The following is a 22652-nucleotide window of genomic DNA, read 5'->3' as shown; positions in this document are numbered from 1 at the left end:
ACATTCTTCAGATATATACATGAAAAAGGGAAATCAAAATAAGGAATAACTAAATTAAAAACAGAGAAAGGAAGGTATGTACAAGAGAATAAAGGTTTATCCGACACCCAAAGTTATTAAAAGAGCTTAGCGATGTACTAGCAAAACCGTTAACAGATTCATTTAACCAATAGCTGGAAACAGGAGTTCCCCCAGAAGATTGGAAGTTAGCAAACGTTATCCCTATTCATAAGAAAGTTAGTAGAGAGGAATCAAGCAACTATAGGCCAGTAAGTCTGACATCAATAGTGGGGAAATTAATGGAAACCCTACTAAAAGATAGGATTAGCAAATAACAAGAAAGAGAAAAACGGAGTCACTTATAAAACATATATCATTTTATTAATTCCGTAGAGTGTAAATACATAAAAATTGTATATATATTAGTTAAAAATATTTTATTTTTCAAGGAGGAATAAGGCTAAAAGGTGGTGTCACCGGCTCTGCAATGAAGGCTGGGTATAGTGTATATATTACTGGATCCACCACAATGAGATAGAAAAGATACGATAATCTTGCACACAAATTTGCAAAAACAGGATGTTTAGCAGCATGTAGAAAACGTATATAAATCTCACAGTGAGAGCAAAAAATATATATGGCATGCAAAATAAAGTGCAGTGTGCATGTAAACAAACATAACATTGCAGGGATACAAAACAGTATGGCGATATACCAGAGTATAACAGCAATCAGCAGAGACCGGGACAGCACCACTCCAACGTACGTTTCGGTACGCAACCTTCGTCTGACGAAGGTTGCGTACCGAAACGTACGTTGGAGTGGTGCTGTCCCGGTCTCTGCTGATTGCTGTTATACTCTGTTATTGTTACGCCTAGCGCTCCGGGTCCCCGCTCCTCCCCGGAGCGCTCACGGCGTCTCTCTCCCTGCAGCGCCCCGGTCAGTCCCGCTGACCGGGAGCGCTGCACTGTCATGGCCGTTGGGGATGCGATTCGCACAGCGGGACGCGCCCGCTCGCGAATCGCATCCCAGGTCACTTACCCGTCCCGGTCCCCTGCTGTCATGTGCTGGCGCGCGCGGCTCCGCTCTCTAGGGCGCGCGCGCGCCGGCTCTCTGAGACTTAAAGGGCCAGTGCACCAATGATTGGTGCCTGGCCCAATTAGCTTAATTGGCTCCCACCTGCTCCCAGACTATATCTGATCACTGCCCCTGCACTCCCCTGCCGGATCTTGTTGCCTTGTGCCAGTGAAAGCGTTTAGTGTGTCCAAAGCCTGTGTTACCTGAACTTCTGCTATCCATCCTGACTACGAACCTTGCCGCCTGCCCCCGACCTTCTGCTATGTCTGACCTTGCCTCTGCCTAGTCCTTCTGTCCCACGCCTTCTCAGCAGTCAGCGAGGTTGAGCCGTTGCTAGTGGATACGACCTGGTTGCTACTGCCGCAGCAAGACCATCCCGCTTTGCGGCGGGCTCTGGTGAAAACCAGTAGCCTCTTAGAACCGGTCCACTAGCACGGTCCACGCCAATCCCTCGCTGACACAGAGGATCCACTACCTGTGAGCCGAATCGTGACAGTAGATCCGGCCATGGATCCCGCTGAGGTGCCGCTGCCAAGTCTCGCTGACCTTCCCACGGTGGTCGCTCAGCAATCGCAGCAGATTGCCCAACAAGGACAGCAGCTGTCGCAGTTGACCGCCATGTTACAGCAACTTCTGCCTCTGCTACAGCAGCAACCATCTCCTCCGCCAGCTCCTGCACCTCCTCCACAGCGAGTGGCCGCTCCTAGCCTCCGCTTGTCCCTGCCGGACAAATTTGATGGGGACTCTAAACTCTGCCGTGGATTTTTGTCTCAGTGTTCCCTGCATATGGAGATGTTGTCGGACTTGTTTCCTACAGAACGGTCTAAGGTGGCGTTCGTAGTAAGCCTTCTTTCAGGAAAGGCCTTGTCTTGGGCCACACCGCTCTGGGACCGCAATGATCCTGCCACAGCCACAGTCCAGTCCTTCTTCGCTGAAGTCCGGAGTGTCTTCGAGGAGCCAGCCCGAGCTTCTTCTGCCGAGACTGCCCTGTTGAACCTGGTCCAGGGTAATTCTTCAGTGGGCGAGTACGCCATCCAATTTCGTACTCTTGCTTCCGAGTTATCATGGAATAACGAGGCTCTCTGCGCGACCTTTAAAAAAGGCCTATCCAGTCGCATCAAGGATGTGCTGGCCGCACGAGAGATTCCTGCCAACCTCCAAGAACTCATCCATTTGGCTACCCGCATTGACATGCGTTTTTCTGAGCGACACCAAGAGCTCCGCCAGGAAAAAGACTTAGATCTCTGGGCACCTCTCCCACAGCATCCTTTGCAGTCTACGCCTGGGCCTCCCGCCGAGGAGGCCATGCAAGTGGATCGGTCTCGCCTGACCCAGGAAGAGAGGAATCGCCGTAGGGAAGAAAATCTTTGTCTGTACTGTGCCAGTACCGAGCATTTCTTGGTGGATTGCCCTATCCGTCCTCCACGTCTGGGAAACGCACGCACCCAGCTCACGTGGGTGTGGCGTCTCTTGGTTCTAAGTCTGCTTCTCCACGTCTCACGGTGCCCGTGCGGATTTCTCCTTCAGCCAACTCCTTCCTCTCAGCCGTGGCCTGCTTGGACTCTGGTGCCTCTGGTAATTTTATTTTGGAGTCGTTTGTGAATAAATTCAGCATCCCGGTGACCCGTCTCGTCAAGCCGCTCTACATTTCCGCGGTCAACGGAGTCAGATTGGATTGCACCGTGCGTTACCGCACAGAACCCCTCCTGATGTCTATTGGACCCCACCACGAAAGGATTGAGTTATTCGTCCTTCCCAACTGTACCTCTGAGGTCCTCCTCGGTCTGCCATGGCTCCGGCTTCATTCTCCCACCCTTGATTGGACCACCGGGGAGATCAAGAACTGGGACTCTGCCTGCCATAGGAAGTGCCTCTCCCCCCCTCCCAGCCCCGTCAGGCAAGCCTCAGTGCCTCCTCATGGCACCCGTCCTGGTGACACACTGCCCCGTGCCAGGCTTCGCCCTCTGCCCTCCCTCCCCATTCCCACTCCTGCTGTACTGCCTGCCGTTGAGGAAACCCTCCATTTTTTCCCGGTGTCCTCATCCCAGGGGAGGCAGTTACCGGACAAAGAAAAGGGGAGACCTAAGGGGGGGGGTACTGTTACGCCTAGCGCTCCGGGTCCCCGCTCCTCCACGGAGCGCTCACGGCGTCTCTCTCCCTGCAGCGCCCCGGTCAGTCCCGCTGACCGGGAGCGCTGCACTGTCATGGCCGTTGGGGATGCGATTCGCACAGCGGGACGCGCCCGCTCGCGAATCGCATCCCAGGTCACTTACCCGTCCCGGTCCCCTGCTGTCATGTGCTGGCGCGCGCGGCTCCGCTCTCTAGGGTGCGCGCGCGCCGGCTCTCTGAGACTTAAAGGGCCAGTGCACCAATGATTGGTGCCTGGCCCAATTAGCTTAATTGGCTCCCACCTGCTCCCAGACTATATCTGATCACTGCCCCTGCACTCCCCTGCCGGATCTTGTTGCCTTGTGCCAGTGAAAGCATTTAGTGTGTCCAAAGCCTGTGTTACCTGAACTTCTGCTATCCATCCTGACTACGAACCTTGCCGCCTGCCCCCGACCTTCTGCTACGTCTGACCTTGCCTCTGCCTAGTCCTTCTGTCCCACGCCTTCTCAGCAGTCAGCGAGGTTGAGCCGTTGCTAGTGGATACGACCTGGTTGCTACTGCCGCAGCAAGACCATCCCGCTTTGCGGCGGGCTCTGGTGAAAACCAGTAGCCTCTTAGAACCGGTCCACTAGCACGGTCCACGCCAATCCCTCGCTGACACAGAGGATCCACTACCTGTGAGCCGAATCGTGACAGGTATATCGCCATACTGTTTTGTATCCCTGCAATGTTATGTTTGTTTACACACTGCACTTTATTTTGCATGCCATATATATTTTTTGCTCTCACTGTGAGATTTATATACATGTTTTCTACATGCTGCTAAACATCCTGTTTTTGCAAATTTGTGTGCAAGATTATCGTATCTTTTCTATCTCATTGTGGTGGATCCAGTAATATATACACTATACCCAGCCTTCATTGCAGAGCCGGTGACACCACCTTTTAGCCTTATTCCTCCTTGAAAAATAAAATATTTTTAACTAATATATATACAATTTTTATGTATTTACACTCTACGGAATTAATAAAATGATATATGTTTTATAAGTGACTCAGTTTTTCTCTTTCTTGTTATTTGCTAATTCTGTTTGGAGTTCACATACCTATAGCCAACACCAGTACCTGGATTAATCGATAGTGCTTGGTCACTTACATACTGCTTAGTCACAATAATAATTTTTCACTTCCAGGTCTTAGTTGTCCGTTTGGGTATTATTAAAAGATAGGATTGTAGAACATCTAAAATCCCATAGATTGCAAGATGAAAAACAACATGGGTTTACTTCAGGGAGATCATGTCAAACAAATCGTATAGATTTTTTTGATTGGGTGACTAAAATAATAGATGGCGGAGGGGCAGTAGACATCGCATATCTAGATTTTAGTAAGGCTTTTGACACTGTCCCACATAGAAGACTTATCAATAAACTCCAGTCATTGAGCTTGGACTCCCATATTGTTGAGTGGATTAGGCAGTGGCTGAGTGACAGACAACAGAGGGTTGTAGTCAATGGAGAATATTCAGAGCAAGGTCTTGTCACCAGTGGGGGCCTCAGGGATCTGTACTGGGACCAATTTTGTTTAATATCTTCATTAGTGATATTGAAAAAGGTTCTCAATAGTAAGGTATGTGTTTTTGCTGATGACACAAAAATTTGTAACAATGTAATGTCCGTTTATTTGTTTTTGTATTTTTATGTTTAGGTATGTATTCACACACTAGTTTGTTCAGAGAAGTTTTCTATTCCACCTAAATAGGGAATAGTTAAAGGGGTTTTCCACCATAAGGTGATTTTAGTACGTACCTGGCAGGCAGTAATGGACATGCTTAGGAAGGATCTGCGCTTGTCTTGGGGCTAAATGGCTATGTTGTGAGATTACCATAACACTGTGGCTAGCTTTTTGTGAACTTGTATATCCGGTTTGACTAATGTTTTTTGACTACAAATCCCACAATGTCATGTTCCTCCCTCCCACACATCAGCCACCCCACCTTTTGAAACAAAAACCTGTGGTTTTCAATCAGGGTGCCTACAGCTGTTGCATTAGTTGCAGATTGATCCCTCCACCCATTGAAGCAGACAGGCTCCCTCTCATCAGCTGACTAGTGAGTCAGGTCTCGGCCGCATTGCAAGCTGGGAAAAATCTGAGACAACAGTCATTTTGTATGCTGGTAAAAATAAATAGTGGGGTGAAAATCACAGAAGAATTGTGAGAAAACCGTCACACACAGGTACAGACACTATATTATGAACTACACTAACTTTACAGCTCCTGTAGCATAGTCAAATAAAAAAAAATCCTGGAATACCCCTTTAATGCTCTGAGCGAATGAGAACTCGGGTGGAGTTATTTAGCCAGAGTTCTCCTGCATTCTGGTGGTGGTTTTTGAGTGCAATACAGTAACCCCCCGACCTGCGATGGCCCCGACATATGATAAAATCAACATACGATGCTTTTATATGTCGGGGCCATCGCATTAACTGCTATCCGGCAGCGCAAAATGCTTAAGCTGCTGTTGGATAGCAGTTTAAGCATCCCGGGCAGGTTTGCCTACCTATTCCCGCTGCTCCGGGTCCACTTCGCGATCCTCCGGCGTCTTCTGCATCTTCTCCAGGGTCCGGGCCTCGCTTTCCGGCGGCGTTATTACGTCACTACGCACGCCGCGCCGGCGCAGCAGCTTAATAACGTCACCAGAAAGCGAGGCCCGGACCCTGCAGAAGATGCGGAAGAAGCCGGAGGATCGCGAAGAAGATATCGGAGCAGCGGGACAGCATCGGGAGCCCCTGGGACAGCATCGGGAGCGGTGAGGACCTGGTCCGGAGTGGCGGGGACAGGTGAGTACAGCTTCCTATACTTTACATTGCACGGATCCCTCAACATACGATGGATTAGACAAACGACGGGTCGTTTGGAACGAATTACCATCGTATGTTGAGGGACCACTGTACTATTATGTCTGTTTGTGCTATATTCTGACTATGTCTGCTTGAGCATTTACCTTGTATTTATTTTGTACTTATCTGGGTATTTAGCCATGGTTATATAGCATGCTCCTTGTATTTTAGTCTGAGTTACATTAGTCTGTTTTAGGATTATGTCTTTTCAGCTTTGTCTGTGTTCACACTGTGTCTGAGTCTTGCTTGTTACCAGTGCTCTGTATGTTATATTCCTGTTTAGCAATAGATCTCTTTTACCTTTGTGTAGGGGACTCTGAGAGGTATTGTTTATTCCCTTTGTCTACCAAAGGTCTTCTGCAGGATTGAGCTAATTCCTGTTTGTTCATGGAGTCTATTCTGACTCATCCGTTTCCTTGTCTTGTGTCCAGTGTGAACAGTGTCCTATATTTATATCTTGTTTGGTTGATCTGATCTTTGTCCTTTGTACTTGTACCTGTTTGTGAAGTGTTCTTTGTTACCTGTTCAGTTTAGTGTTTTGGCTCTCATTTCTTCTGTTCATCCCCTTCATCTCCTGGATTCTGTTGTATACTCTTATCATGCCTAGTCTTGTTCATTTTATCATGTCTGCCGTTTATCTGATATCCGGTTTATGAACTGTTTGTTAATTCACTATATTCTGATCTGTTTGTGAGTTTATATTCTGCCTTGTTAGTATTTGTATTCTGTCTGGTATATCTGTTTGTGTAGTTGTTTTCCGTTTCTGGCCTGTGACCGATTATGTATATTTTTTATTTTTACGCCAATGCACTTTAGCGCTGGAAGGGACCGTCGCCCAGTTGTCAATCCATCGTTTAGTCCTTGACAGAGAAGAGCATATTTAAAAGAAGAAAAACTACCACAAGAGGACAGAGTTTTAAATTAGAGGAGCAGAGGTTTAAAAGTAGTATCAGGAAGTATCAGTAGAGTAGTGGATACATGGAATAGCCTTCCTGCAGAAGTGGCCGTAGCAAATACAGTAAAGGAGTTTAAGCATGCATGGTACAGGTATAAGGCTATCCTTCATATAAGATAGAGATAAGTATAAGGCTATCCTTCATATAAGATAGGGATAGGCATAAGGCTATCCTTCATATAAGATAGGGATAGGCATAAGGCTATCCTTCATATAAGATAGGACAGGTATAAGGCTATCCTTCATATAAGATAGAGATAAGTATAAGGCTATCCTTCATATAAGATAAGGATAGGCATAAGGCTATCCTTCATATAAGATAGGGATAGGCATAAGACTGGCATTACACAAGATCAGACACTTATCCCCTATCCTGAATTTCCCTAAATTGTGAACATACTCTAAGGCCTCATTCACATTGCCGGCCGACTCTGCTATTCGGAGTTCTGTCAGCAATCCGGCCAGAGGGATAGGAGTTTAGCGGAGAAAAAAATAGTGCAAGCTCTGTTTTTTTTCTCAGCTAAAATCCTGTAAAATTACTGGGTCACCGACGGACCCCATGTATGTGAATGAAGTCATGACCCGTTAGTAGCCGTTTGCATCGGACCCATTTCAGGGTCCGATCGGCTCAATAAAAAAAAAAAAAAAAAAAGCCGATCGGACCATTAACCGGTCGAATGCAAAGGGCCGTGTGAACCTAGCCAAAGACAGCTTTGCACATTAGCCCTAATGCTACTAAATTCTGAAACATATTGGTCATATTGGTTAGTGGTCTCCAAACTAGGGACCTCCAGATGTTGCAAAACTACGACTCCCAGCATGCCCGGACAGCCAACGGCTGTCCGGGCATGCTGGGAGTTGTAGTTTTGCAACATCTGGAGGCAGAGATATAGCTTGTAGCTTCTGGGCCCCAATGCAAAATCTGCAACAGAACCCCTTATGCCAATTAAAATACTGGTCTCTTGCACATGTATCTTGGGGCCCCCTTAGGCACCAGGGCCCCGGTGGGACTACTACCTCTGTCTCCTCTATAGCCATGCCCCTGACTGGGGGTCCACAAATTGGAGACCACTGCAGTAGGTGAACTACGGACACATCAGCCGCAAATACATTAATCCAGCACCAGATGGCGCCATAGTCAACGAAAAGTTATCCTTCCCCAGGACAAACTTTCAAACACTTTCTCCTGTTACATCGGGATAGTTGAGTGTATTTCACTGTTCCACTGTTTCCACCTCCTTCCAGTCGTCTCTCCCATACAGAAAACTACATTAAGATTTTACTAGGGGAAAAATGTTTCCAGTGACAACACCTTCTTTCCATGAGGATAAAACCTGACTTTACTCAGTCAATATTCCACTTTGACAAATTTTTTCCTCTTCTACTGACCCCCCCTCCCCTTCCCTGTCAAGCGGCTCTGATGCTCCCCCCCATGCTAGTGTGTCTCAGGGGCAGGGCTTTCCATTAAAATGTGAATCACTGGGCTCCTTCTGTATCCCCAGCCTACTCCTTGCTGTGCTGCCTGCGCTCACCGGACACTTTCTTCCTTGCTGGATTCTTAGGATACTGAATTTTATTCGGAAAAAATCCCCAGGACGCTGGAATTTGTCCGCTGCGTTCTGTCTGAAGCTCCATCCCAGGTACATAACTTTTTATTCTTGCTTAAATTTGGCAAAGTGGAACCAGGTTCACGTGGGAGATGCCATAGTAAAATGACACTTCTGTGACATTCCCCACTAATACTGCTTGGTGCATTTAACTTCTGCCTGGATCACGGGAATTCTGCACAGGTAGCGATGGAAAATATCAATTATGATGCCGGATATTACAGATATGGATATTACGGATAATACATTTATATTGGCTCCCACCTTACCATCCATCCTTAGAAATAAGGTGCTAATGCTAATATAAACCACTAAGAGCATGCTAACCGCTAAGAGCATGCTAATATAAACCGCTAAGAGAATGTATGTGTATGTCGATTAATATTGTTACGAAATTTGTAACCTTGTTGGATATTTCATATTTATATATTTATTGCAACTGGTATAACAGGTCTAATATAGTGGCGTACGTAGCTGGTGTTGTGGGATGTGAGTACTTAAAGTGGTTCTCCTAAAATAAAATTTAAAAAATTAAAATAAAATGCTTACGCACCAGGTCATTGCTGCTCCAGCACCGGTGTCACTGCTACTTTGACGTTGCGTACATGGTGGACATGACACCTCAGCCAGTCGTTAGCCTTCCTGCATGTACGCCACATGACCGCCAAGGCTGCAGAGTCAGGTGACAGCGACACTGGAGTGGCAGCAAATTATTATTTATTTACCTAGTTAGTTTTAATCCCAATATATATATATATATATATATATATATATATATATATATATATATATATAAAACTAAAATTATATATATATATATATATATATATATATATATATATATATATATAAATAAAAAACAAGCTGTTGGAATTTGTTGGAAGTCACTTTATTTATTTCAATATTTACATATTTATTTATTACTGTAATATTATCATTTTTTTGGTTTTTATAATTATATTATTGATGCACAATTTTATCACAATTACATATTTTTTTATTAGTTTAATATTGTTATTATTATTATATTATTATTATTAAATTGTATTTATAATTTTTATTATATTATTAATTTCCAATTTTATCACTATCATATTTTTTTATTATATTCCTTTAATATTATTATTATCATTAATATTATTATTATTATTTTTGTATTAATATATTTTAGTTATTTTTACCACTTTTTATTTTTTTTAATTATATTTGTTTAATATTATTATTATATAGTATTATTATATTTTAGTAACTTTTTTTATTATATTAATAATGCTCAACAATTTTGTCATCATTATATTTTTTTATTATATCCATTTAATATTATAAATATTATTTTTATTTTATTTATTATAATATTATATTTATTATTATTCTTTTTTTTTATTATTAATGCACAATTTTATCACTAGTACGGTATATATTTTTTTTTTATGATTTTAGTTTCATATTATTAGAATTAAACAAATAAACAGTATCTCCACCCCAAATTTTTATCAAAAGGATTTGACCTCAGAGCGCCACACCTGGCTTTTCTGTGCAATTCCTATGTTTTGACAGCTGAATCATTGCAAAATGAAATGAAATGTCAGAAGATTCTGAAGATTCGCATTCGCTGTAAAAATACTTGAGAGTTGAGAATTATTTTTATTATTATCGATCTATATTTATGGTAATTATGTATTTTTTTTTTTGTCTTTGTCAGTATTTCCCAAACATTGTGCCTCCAGCTGTTGCAAAACTAGTTGGGAAACAATGGTCTTTGTTGTTTCTGTCAGTCACAAACTTTTAGTTCCCATTGGGTATCAGTTCTTACACCCGCTACGATCGTGGGGTATAGCCGGGGAAGTGCGCGGCAGCACGCTTCACTCCCTGGCCATCTGCAATACATAAATGCTGATTCAGGCTGGGTCCACACTACGTTTTGTCCCATACGGGAGCGCATACGGCAGGAGGGAGCTAAAATCTCGCGCTCCCGTATGTGACCGTATGCGCTCCCGTATGTCATTCATTTCAATGAGCCGACCGGAGTGAAACGTTCGGTCCGGTCGGCTCATTTTTGCACCGTATGCGCTTTTACAACCGGACCTAAAACCGTGGTTGACCACAGTTTTAGGTCCGGTTGTAAAAGCGCATCTCCAGTCGGTCGTGACTTTCGCAAAAAGTTGAGCAGAGATTGCAGCAAACCGGGGATGAAGCGCACTACCTCTCGCTTTTCCCCCTGCTTATTCTTCTGATCGGTGAAGGTCTCAGCACTAAGACCCCGACTGATGAAAACTTTTTATGTATCTGTGACTTGTCAAATTTTTTTTTTTAAATGACAGGTACATCTAATCTTTTTGCAGTACCAATCTGACCAGAGGCGTAATTTGTAGCTTCTGGGCCCCCATGCAAAATCTGCAATAGGGCCTTATGTGCCATTTATACTACTGGTCTTTTATAGGGCAGATGTGCCTTGGGGCCCCCTTAGGCACCAGGGCCCTGGTGCCACTGCTACCTCTGCCGCTCCTATAGTTGCGCCCCTGAATGAGACATAGGTTACTGTACTGTACATACACTCACAGACAGAATCAGTAACCAAATCCATTAATATGTAACATGGAGCTATAACGACAACTCACTTCACCTCTGTCCCAGACATGCTTGGCTGACGCTGCTGCATTCATGTTTCCCTCATATACTTCTCCAAAAACTCAGTATAAACAAGTAAAGGCAGGTCAGATATCATTATGCATTGACGTGATTGGGCCATACACATTACATGAGCAGGTTGTTGTGTTACCCATTGACTAATAATAAACTACTGGTCCTTCCAAATTAATTGGGGGAAATTTACCAGAAACTATAACCACTTACTTAAAGGTTACCCTTGGGTAACCAAAAAAAAAACCTTATTTCCCAAATACCTAACCCAATTTTTTTTTAAAGTGCAATCTTTATTGTTTTATCTCTGCACATTAAACTGTTTAAAATTCAACATCCGCCATATTGTCCTAGTTGTGAAGCTCAATATAAATTATATGTGACTATTAGGCAATATAGGGTGCCTGCAGGAACACCCCTATGCATTTGATAATAGGACAATGGCATCTAAATAAAATCTAAACGGCCCCCCTGAGGGCGCACAGACATTTTTGAGGTCAGGGGCTCAAATCAGTGTCACCGCACTAACATCCTGCTATAGACAGGTAGAGTGGGTGACAATGATGACAACCATGCTCCTGTGTCCGCGATCCGTGCTCCTGTTGTCCGGGTATCTTCATCTGTTCCCTACCTTCAGCTGGCAGGCTTAGGGCACGGGCGGAGCTTCGTTACGTCACCGCTGCTGTTTCCCTAGGACTACTCCCAGCAGGGCCCAGCAGATAAACAGCAGCAGTGATGTCACAAAGCTCCGCCCATGCCCCAAGCCTGCCGGACGAACGCATGGAACAGATGAAGATACCCGGACAACAGGAGCACGGATCGCGGACACAGGAGTATGTGGTCACTACACTAACATCCTGCTATAGACAGGTAAAGTGGGTGACACTGATGACAGTTTTCCTTTAACCCCTTAAGGACCGAGGGTTTTTCCGTTTTTTGCATTTTCGTTTTTTCCTCCTTGCCTTTAAAAAATCATAACTCTTTCAATTTTGCACGTAAAAATCCATATAATGGCTTATTTTTTGCGCCACCAATTCTACTTTGTAATAACGTCAGTCATTTTGCCCAAAAATCTGCGGCGAAATGGGGAAAAAAATCATTGTGAGACAAAATTGAAAAAAAAAAATGCCGTTTTGTAACTTTTGGGGGCTTCCGTTTCTACGTAGTAAATTTTTCGGTAAAAATGACACCTTATCTTTATTCTGTAGGTCCATACGATTAAAATGATACCCTACTTATATAAGTTTGATTTTGTTGTACTTCTGGAAAAAATCATAACTACATGCAGGAAAATTAATACGTTTAAAATTGTCCTCTTCTGACCCCTATAACTTTTTTTTATTTTCCGTGATCTGAAGTTTTTAGCGGTACCATTTGTGTATTCATAGGATTTATTTTTTCATGATACAAAAAGTGACCAAAAATGCACTATTTTGGACTTTGGATTTTTTGGCGCGTACGCCATTGACCGTGCGGTTTAATTAACAATATATTTTTATAATTCGGACATTTCCGCACGCGGCGATACCACATATGTTTATTTTTATTTTTATTTACACAGTTTTTTTTTTAATGGGAAAACTTTTAATAGGGAAGGGGTTAAATGATCTTTATCCACTTTTTTTTTTCACTTTTTTTTTGCAGTGTTATAGCTCCCATAGGGACCTATAACACTGCACACACTGATCTATTACATTGATCACTGGTTTCTCAAAGGAAACCAGTGATCAATGATTCTGCCACTTGACTGCTCATGCCTGGATCTCAGGCACTGAGCAGTCATTCGGCGATCGGACAGCGAGGAGGCAGGTAGGGACCCTCCTGCTGTCCTGTAAGCTGTTTTGGATGCCGCGATTTCGCCGCAGCTATCCCGAACAGCCCACTGAGCTAACCGGCATACTTTCACTTTAGACGCGGCGTTCAACCCCTGCAGCTCGCACACAGCGTTCAGAGCTAAATGTTCCCAATGCTGGCCAGTGATGTACCCTTTTAAGGACCAGGCCAATTTTCACTTTTGGACTTTCGTTTTTTCTTCCTCTCCTTCTAAACATCATGATGCTTTCAATTTTGCACCTACAGACCCATATAAGAGCTTGTTTTGTGCATCACCAATTTTTATACCAAAAATCTACAGGAAAAAACAACAACATTATTTGTGGGGTGAAATAAAAAAAACAACAACACCATTTTGTAACTTTTGGGGGCTTCCGTTTGTACACAGTGCACTTTTTGGTAAAAATTTACACCATATCTTTATTCTGTAGGTCCATAAGGTTATAAGGATGCCCAATTTATGTATGTTTTAAAGGAGTAGTCCAGTGGTGAACCCAGTGGTGAACAACTTATCCCCTATCCTAAGGATAGGGAATAAGTTTGAGATCGCGGGGGGGTCCGACCGCTGGGGCCCCCTGCGATCTCCTGTACGGAGCCCCGACAGCCCGCAGGAAGGGGGTGTGTTGACCTCCGCACGAAGCGGCGGCCGACACGCCCCCTCAATACAACTCTATGGCTGAGCCGAAGCGCTGCCTTCGGCAATCTCCGGCTTTGCCATAGAGATGTATTGAGGGGGCGTGTTGGCCGCCGCTTCGTGCGGGGGTCGACACCCGCTATCTGGCCGGAGAGCCTGGCCCCCGTACCGAGAGATCGCAGGGGGCCCCAGCGGTCAGACCCCCCCCCCCCCCCCCCCGCGGTCTCAAACTTATCCCCTATCCTTAGGATAGGGGATAAGTTTTTCACCACTGGACTACCCCTTTAATTTTATTTTACTACTTTAAAAAAATTATAACTACATGCACCATTGTATGTTTAAAATTGTTCTCTTCTGACCCCTATGACTTTTTTATTTTTTTTGCACACAGGGCTATATGAGGGCTCATATTATCAGTACCATTTTTATTTTCATGGGACTTTATGATCGCTTTTTATTAATTACGTCATCAAGCGTGTGGTTTTACTACTATTTTGATAGTTCGAACATCTACGCATGCGGCGGTACTACATATGATTATTTTCATTACATTATTTTATATAAAAAAAATGGGAAAAGGGAGGGATTCATACTTTTATTAGGAATTCATTATTATTTTATTAATTCACTTTTATTACCTTTTTTTTACACTTAATTTTTTTGTCCCCATAGTGGATTTTAACCCCTTAAGGACCCGGGCTTTTTCTGTTTTTTTCATTTTCAATTTTTCCTCCTTAACTTTAAAAAATCATAACTCTTAAAAATTTTCACCTAAAATTATATATAATGGCTTAATTTTTGCGTCACTAATTCTACTTTGTAATGACATTAGTCATTTTACCCAAAAATCTACGGTGAAATGGGAAAAAAAAATCAATGTGCGACAAAATTGATGAAAAAACACTATTTTGTAAGTTTTGGGGGCTTCTGTTTTTACGCAGTACATTTTTGTCAAAAATGATATCTTATCTTTATTCTGTAGGTCCATACGGTTAAAATGATACCCTACTTGTATAGGTTTGAATTTGTATCACTTCCGAAAAAAATCATGAATACATGCAGGAAAATTTATACGTTTAAAATGGTAATCTTTTGACTCCTATAACTTTTTTATTTTTCTGTATTCAGGGCACTTTGAGGACTCATTTTTTGCACCGTCATCTGAAGTTTTTAGCGGTACCATTTTTGTTCTGATCAGACTTTTTGATCACTTTTTATTCACTTTTTTGTGGTATAAAAAGTGATCAAAAATGCGCTATTTTGGAATTTTGAATTTTTTTGTGCGTACGCCATTGAACGAGCGGTTTAAAAAGTGGTATATTTTTATAATTCGGACATTTCTGCACGCGGCGATACCACATATGTTTATTTTTATTATTATTTACATAATGTTTTTTTTATTTTTGGAAATGTCGGGTGATTCAAACTTTTATTAGGGGATGGGATCATTGAAAGGGTTAATGATTTTTTTACACTTTTCTTATGCAATATTATAGCTCCTATAGGGGGCTATAACATTGCATGTACTGATCTTTTACACTGATTGATCCATCTCCATAGGAATGGATCAATCAGTGTTTTCGGCGATTGAATGCTCAAGCCTGGATCTCAGGCTTGAAGCATTCATTCGGCGATCGGACAGCACAGGAGAAGGTAAGAGACCTTCCTCCTGTGCTACAGCTGTTCGGGATGCCGCGATTATACCGCGGCGATCCCGAACAGCTCCCTGAGCTAGCCAGGCACTTTTACTTTCGTTTTTAGCCGCGCGCTATTAGAGGCGGGTCCCGGCTTCACTATGACGCCGGGCTCGCCGCGATATGATGCGGGGTCACCGTGTGACCCCGTGTTATATCGCAGGACTGGGACTCATGACGTACGCATACGTCATGGGTCCTTAAGAGGCTAAAATGAAATCTTACAATTGCATACACTGTTCAATGCTATGCTATAGCATAGCATTGATCAGTGTTATCGGTGCTCTGCTGCTCCAGCCTACTGAAGCTTCCTGAACCAGCAGAGCATCGATCGGACGTCCAGAAGGCATGTAAAGGCCCTCGTCCTCCACTCAGCTGATCAGAACATCACGATTTTACCGAAATTGTCCTGATCAGCTCCGCTGAGCTGCCGGAATTGTTAACCCCGCATTTTAGGCGCCGGGATCAGCTTTGATTGCGGCGTCTAAAGGATTAATGCCAGGCATCAGCCTGATTGGGGATTCCTGGCATTAATTGTGGGTCCCGGCTGCTAATAGAAGTAGGGACCCACCAGGTTTGAAGTGTGCTCAGCTCGTGAGCACGCTTCAAATACCGATAATAGGACCAGAGCGTACCAGAACGCTCTTGGTCCTTAAGGTGTTAAGTACATTATAATAATAATAGAAATAACAATAATTACTTTATTTATATACAATGAAGGAAACACATTTCTGACCCCCTGCTGATTTAGTACGTTTGCCTACTGACAAAGAAATTATCAGTCTATAATTTTAATGGTCAGTTTATTTGAACAGTGGGAGACAGAATAACAACAAAAAATCCAGAAAACGCATTTCAAAAAAGTTATTAATTGATTTGCATTTTATACAGTGAAATAATTATTTGATCCCCTATCAATCAGTGGTTATCAATCAAGATTTCTGACTCCCAGGTGTCTTTTATACAGGTAATAAGCTGATATTTGGAGCACTCTCTTAAAGGGAGTGCTCCTAATCTCAGCGTGTTACCTGTATATAGGACACCTGTCTACAGACGCAAACAATCAGATTCCAAACTCTTCACCATGGCCAAGACCAAAGAGCTGTCCAAGGATGTCAGAGACAAGATTGCAGATCAACACTGGACTGGAATGGGCTACAAGACAGGAGCTTTATGAGAAGTTTGCAAATGGAAGAAACACAAAATAACTGTCTATCTCCCTCGGTCAGGGGCTCCATGTAAGATCTCACCTCATGGAGTCTCAATGATCATGAGAATGATGAGGAATGAGTCCAGAAGTACATGGGAGGATCTTGTCAATGATATCAAGGCAGCGGGGACCATAGATACCAAGAAAATAACTGGTAACATACGGTACTTCACCATGAAGGACTGACATCCTGCAGCGCCTGCAAGGTCCCCCTGCTAAAGAAAGCAAGTGTACAGGCCCGTCTGAAGTTTACCTGTGGTGATTAACGGTGATGGTGGGACCACGGTGTGTAGTGGTGTAGGTGGTAGGGCAAGATGGTATTAACCCCAGGGGTAAGGTGTGACGCTAGAGTTGTTTTTGGGTACCGGAACCACACGAACGGTATCTCCACTATTCCAATGGCTAGGCAGTGAAAGGAGAGTCCACAACCAGTTATGGTTTAACGGAGGCTTTTCTGAGTTTAGATAGATTGTATTATCTTCACAGTTAGGCCAGAATCCCAGAGAGATGGCCATGAACACAGAAGGACCTTGCAGCTTGCTGGGACCAATTAGACTGGTAATAGACTGTAGATAATTATCTTGAGGCTTGACTTTAGACTGGACTTGACTATTGGTAGTGACAGCAGACTTTTGACTTACTGGAATGACTGTAGCTTTGCAGCCTTCCAGGTGCTGGTCACTAGCACTAAGGTATCTGGTGTTGGCTGGTCTCAGTAAAGACTGATGGAACAAGAGCGAGAATTGTAATGGCCGCCCCTTATATAGAGGGGAGGCTGAGCCAAAGCCCATTGGTCAAGCTGCGGATCATGTGTTAACCTGGTGACCTCTGGGTAACATCATGTGATAACATAAACATGACATGTGACATTCCACAGGTCCTTCAGACATCTCACAGTTCCTTTAGCCCCCTTCCCCCTTTAGCTATACGTTAGGACACTGACTATCCATAACATAAAATAGATAATAGTACAGTAACAGCAGGGGAGACACTGCAGGAGAGCCCCAAGGTCACTGAGGGACTCAACCTGACAGGGTCTAAGGGTAGTAAGGACATTACATACCAATGAACATCTAAATGATTAGCTATTTCTTCTGAACCCCACATACACATGCATGATTGACTAAGCATGAGAGAGGGAAGAAGGTACCTCTGGTGATGGCTTATCTCTCTAAGAGTAATATCTACTGTCATTGGACAGTTGGGACACCTCTTACACAATAGAGGGTGGGACAATCTGCCAAAATCAGTGGGTTTGTCTGACATTTTTGTGTATGGATATTATTGGTTGCACAAGGTCCCATCCCATTAGAAAGCATGGAACTTATTCAGTGGCACCACCATCATAGGGCTTCCATTGAACCTTGTAGAAAATTGCAGACATAATTTACCAAATTACTATAAAATACATCCAAATTTATGAAAATCTACCCACTGACGTTGCTTATGTTTAGCTTACATATCAAAAGCTGGACTGCTTTATTCGTCAAGTCCATCAACCTGGACCTGAGGAAGAAAGCTGACAAAGAAAGCAGTCCAGCTTTCGGAATGCGTAGTCCTTATTCATAAATCCTGTTGTTTATTATTTTATATTCAAGTCCGTAATTATCGGGTCTGCTTAACCCTATCTTTACGAATACAGGAGCGCTTTTTCAGCACATCCTAACTTTTCACACCGACTCCCGGAGATCTTCCCAACACTTGGAGGCTGAACCGTGAGTCCACCTGAAGCTACTGAGCCCAGACATCCTGATAATAAAAGGACTGGTGGTGCTTCTGTAAGGACAGCACTTTGTAGCTGATCATATCATGGGAATGAGGACCAAAGTAATAGTGAGGACCAAAGTAATAGTGTCCTATTGCTGTAGACGGTGACCTGTCCATTTTCTTGAATGAATCAGTGAGTGGATGGCAGTATTCAATAAATATGTGGTCAGGCATCATTATTGTAATGAGAACAGCAGCAGGAGAGCAGTATGCTGATGTTGTAAAAGGCAGTGACTTAAAGGGGTACTCTGCTGTAAACATCTTATCCCCTATCCAAAGGGTAGGAGATAAGATGTCTGATCACAGGGGTCCCACCACTGGGACCCCCCTGATCTCTGTGCAGCACCTGGTGTTCATTTAGAATGCTGGGTGCAAGCGGCGGGGGTTGTGACATCATGACCACGCCCCCCTTGTAACGTCATGCCACACCACCTCAATACAAATCTATGGGAGGGGACGTGATGGCCATCACGCCCCCTCCCATAGACTTGCATTGAAAGGGCATGATGTTACGTCGCGAGGGGGAGTGGCCATGATGTCACGACACCCACCACCAGCACCCAGCATTTGAAACAAAATGTTCCGAATGCTGTGGCAGCGGAGTACCCGTTTAAGTACTGATATAATGATATTGGTGAGGGCAGCGCTGCATGTGAGGGTTCAGTGACATAAACAGAATGAGATAGAACATACTGTAGCCAATTAGATTATGGAAATGAATGATAACAACATCAGTAGACCATGCTGATCTTTCTAGAGTGTGTAGGGGACAGTGACTTGTTCACATACTTTATATGATATGTCAGTGAGGACAGAGCTACAACTGAAGGATCAGTGACATATAGTGAATAGTTACAACATCATGTAGCGCATGCCTGTGAAGGATCAGTGACATTTAAAGAGCATGAGTATGGATATAACATTCTGTGGTCAATCAGATCATAGAAATAATAGCAGCAGAAGAAGAATGAGTTGATCTTGTAGGAGGCAGTGACCTGTCCACACTTGTGGTTATGTTGTTTAGGGCAAAGCTGCATGTAAAGGGTTAGTAACATAAAATGAGTATGGATAGAACATTATGTTGTCAATCACATCATGGGAATGATAACAGCAGAAGAGGAATGAGTTGATCTTGTAGGAGGCAGTGACTTGTCCACACTTGTGGTTATTTTGTTGAGGACAAAGCTGCATGTAAAGGATTAGTAACATAAAATGAGTATGGATAGAACATTATGTGGTCAATCACATCATGGAAATGATAGCAGCAGAAGAGGAATGAGTTAATCTTGCAGGAGGCAGTGACCTATCCACACTTGTGGTTATGTTGTTGAGGACAAAGCTGTGTGTAAAGGGTTAGTAACATAAAATGAGTATGGATAGAACATTATGTGGTCAATCACATCATGGGAATGATAACAGCAGAAGAGGAATGAGTTGATCTTGCAGGAGGCAGTGACTTGTCCACAACTGTGATCATGTTAGGGGCATCATGAATGTATTTTACATGATATATAGGGGAAATAGGAGACCGTACACTGGCAGGAGAAGGTTTCCATAAATGAGCAGAGGTAACAGGAATATAGTCATGTTCTGTCTTCTTTTTTTAAAAGTTTTATTAATACAATTTTCATAAGAAAAGAAAACAACACAACTATAAGCCACAGGAGCGACCAGGAAGTAGAATAAAAGAAATAAATGAACATGTGAATGGGTAGACCAGGGAACAAAGACAGCATAGTGAAGTGTACAATATAGTCCCATAACACGTAGACAATGTCTGGCAGGAGTAGTCCCTCCCCGTGTAGCTCACAGCAATAACAGGCCCAACAACAGAGACACACAACCACACATCCACTCACACAACCCCGGTGACTCCCGCCCTCCACCCTGCCATAGCAACAGCATATACCAAGCCCACTAAGGCTAGGAACCAGAGCTAACTGGTGGATCAGTAGAAGCCTCAAACAGTAACCAAGGCAGCCAAACCTTATCAAATTTTTGCGGACAGCCTTGAGTGATGTACAAAGCACGATACAGAGGAACATATTTGTTAACTAGGGCCACCCAACGAGAGAGAGGTGAGTAGTAGTATCTTTCCAAGCCATAATGATCACTTTACGAGCACAGAAAAGAAGAAAATGCACTAGAAGGCGCCTATGGGAGCCAGACACCAATCCATTGATAACACCCAACAATCACACCTCCGGGGCATAGACATACGGAAACTCAAGGTGATCTGCCAGAAATTGTAACACCTCTCTCCAAAAGGGAACCACACATGGACAGTCCCACATACCATGTAAAAGGGAACACCTATGAACATTACACCTGAAACAACAGAAGACGAAACCCCTATAGGAAGCAAATGGACAGGCATATAATACAAGCAAAGAATTAGACGAAACTTGATAAGGAGATCCCGGGCACGAACTACAGTAGGATAGAATGACATCCCAACTTCCTTCCACTGCTCCTCCGAAAGTCATGTTCTCTCTTGAAGCAAAGATCATAAGTCCTAAAAGCAGAAAGTAATGTGGTGAGCCACGGGGTGTAAAGATGAGGTGTATGGGGCAGATGTTGTAGCCTAAATGTTCGTGACGCCAGGGTGTGGTTTTAACCGAGAACCACCCGAACGGTAGACCGCTAGTCCTACTTAGGCAGGGCAAATAAGGGTCCATGGCCAGGTCAGGGTTAATGGTAGCTTTACTGATGTAGACAGATGGTACAATTTTTACCGCTTGGCCAGGGTCCCAGAGAGGTGACCAGTAACACAGGGGGCCTCGCAGCTTGCTGGGACTTGCAGTGACTTTGACAGACTTTAGCACAGCCACGCTGACTATAATAGACTTGACTTGACTGTAGGTAGTGACAGCAGACAGAGATGACTCGATTTCCTGACTTGTGGCTGCAATTTTGGTTTGAGGCCTCCAGATGTGCTGGACGCTGGCTCTGAGACATCTGGACTGGACTTGACCTCAGCAGAAAGTGTGGTGGAAGAGAGAGATTGTAGTACCTCCCCCCTTTATAAAGGGGGCTGAGCAAGGAGCCCATAGGCTAGCAGCGGGTCATCTGGTCACCTGGTGCTCTCTGGGTAACAAAACATGTGACTTTAACATGTGACAACTATAATCATGTGATCAATAACCATGTGACCATATCAAAGGTCCTTTACACACAATATAAAACTAATTACATTATAGGGGAACACTGCAGGTGAGCCCTGGGGACATGCAGGGACTGAAGCTGATAGGAATGTGAGATGCATATCCCGTACTGGGACATCACAGTAAGAGAATAAAATAGCACAAAAACAGAAGCGGTGTACAACTGGCCACCAAATTGTAAGTGATTCACGGCGCGGTAACGTTTAAAAAATGTTTTTTTTATTAGATCTGTGACTAATCTCACGACAGCTGTTTTCTCACTCTGGGTTCATTTTATCGTCTTCTCTAATTCACCATAAATTTGCCTTCTAAAATCTACAGCAGAATCCTGAGCGTTGTAACAACACCTGGCAACTGCGAGGGTCTTCCAAGCCGTCTAATGGAAAATAATGAGCAGCACTGCTTCCCCTTTACAAGCCTTGACCGCAATGAAGCAGCAGATTAAACAAGCTGTATACATATTTTATTCTAGCCGTATGGCCAGAGCCATCACCTCTGTTTATTATGAAGACTGTGACCTGTGTTGGCTGTTCTGAACTCTTCCTTTTTATACATGTTGGCTTTTCCTAAAGGGTAATGTAAGCATCTTATATGCGGAGACTTGTCACCAAGGCTGCATTCATGTAAAAGGGAGACACATATATTTAAAGGGAACCGGTCATCATTAAAATAAAGTCCTATCTATTGGCATCATGTTATAGAGCTGGAGGAGCTGAGCATATTGATATACTGTATAGCAGTGGTCTCCAAACTGTGCACCTCCAGATGTGGCAAAACTACAACTCCCAGCATGACTGTACAGCCAACAGAGGAGGACTTGAACATTCTAACATACAATAAAGCAGCAGTCCCCAAACCGTTGGCCTCTAGATGTTGAAAAACTACAACTCCCAGCATGCCCTCACAGCCAAAGGCTGTCTGGGCATGCTAGGAGTTGTAGTTTTGCAACATCTGGAGTCACACAGTTTTCTGGCCACTGCTATATATGTGGTACCACGGGGTGTTAGGAGAAATACCTTATAACTTCGTGACGCCAGGGCACCGTTATCCCATACACAGGAG

General features: G+C 43.6%; 1 protein-coding gene across 3 annotated transcripts in view; it reads left to right on the top strand.

Annotated features, from left to right (window-relative positions):
- Positions 1-22652, top strand: part of PLEKHH2 (pleckstrin homology, MyTH4 and FERM domain containing H2) — a 233094-nt gene that overhangs the window by 22455 nt on the left and 187987 nt on the right. The window contains exon 1 of one of the 3 annotated variants that reach the window (XM_056568140.1): positions 8521-8681. The exons of 1 other annotated variant lie outside the window; for it this stretch is intronic. The gene's annotated coding sequence lies outside the window, so the exon portion shown is untranslated. Of the gene's footprint in view, positions 1-8520; positions 8682-20479; positions 20505-22652 lie in introns of those variants that run through there. One more of the 3 variants, XM_056568141.1, reaches the window with a different exon arrangement.

This window comes from Hyla sarda, chromosome 3 (genome assembly GCF_029499605.1).
Source record: "Hyla sarda isolate aHylSar1 chromosome 3, aHylSar1.hap1, whole genome shotgun sequence".
Lineage (NCBI taxonomy): Eukaryota > Metazoa > Chordata > Amphibia > Anura > Hylidae > Hyla > Hyla sarda.
Note: the sequence above shows the minus strand (reverse complement) of the source record. Positions and strands in the feature narration are given on the sequence as shown.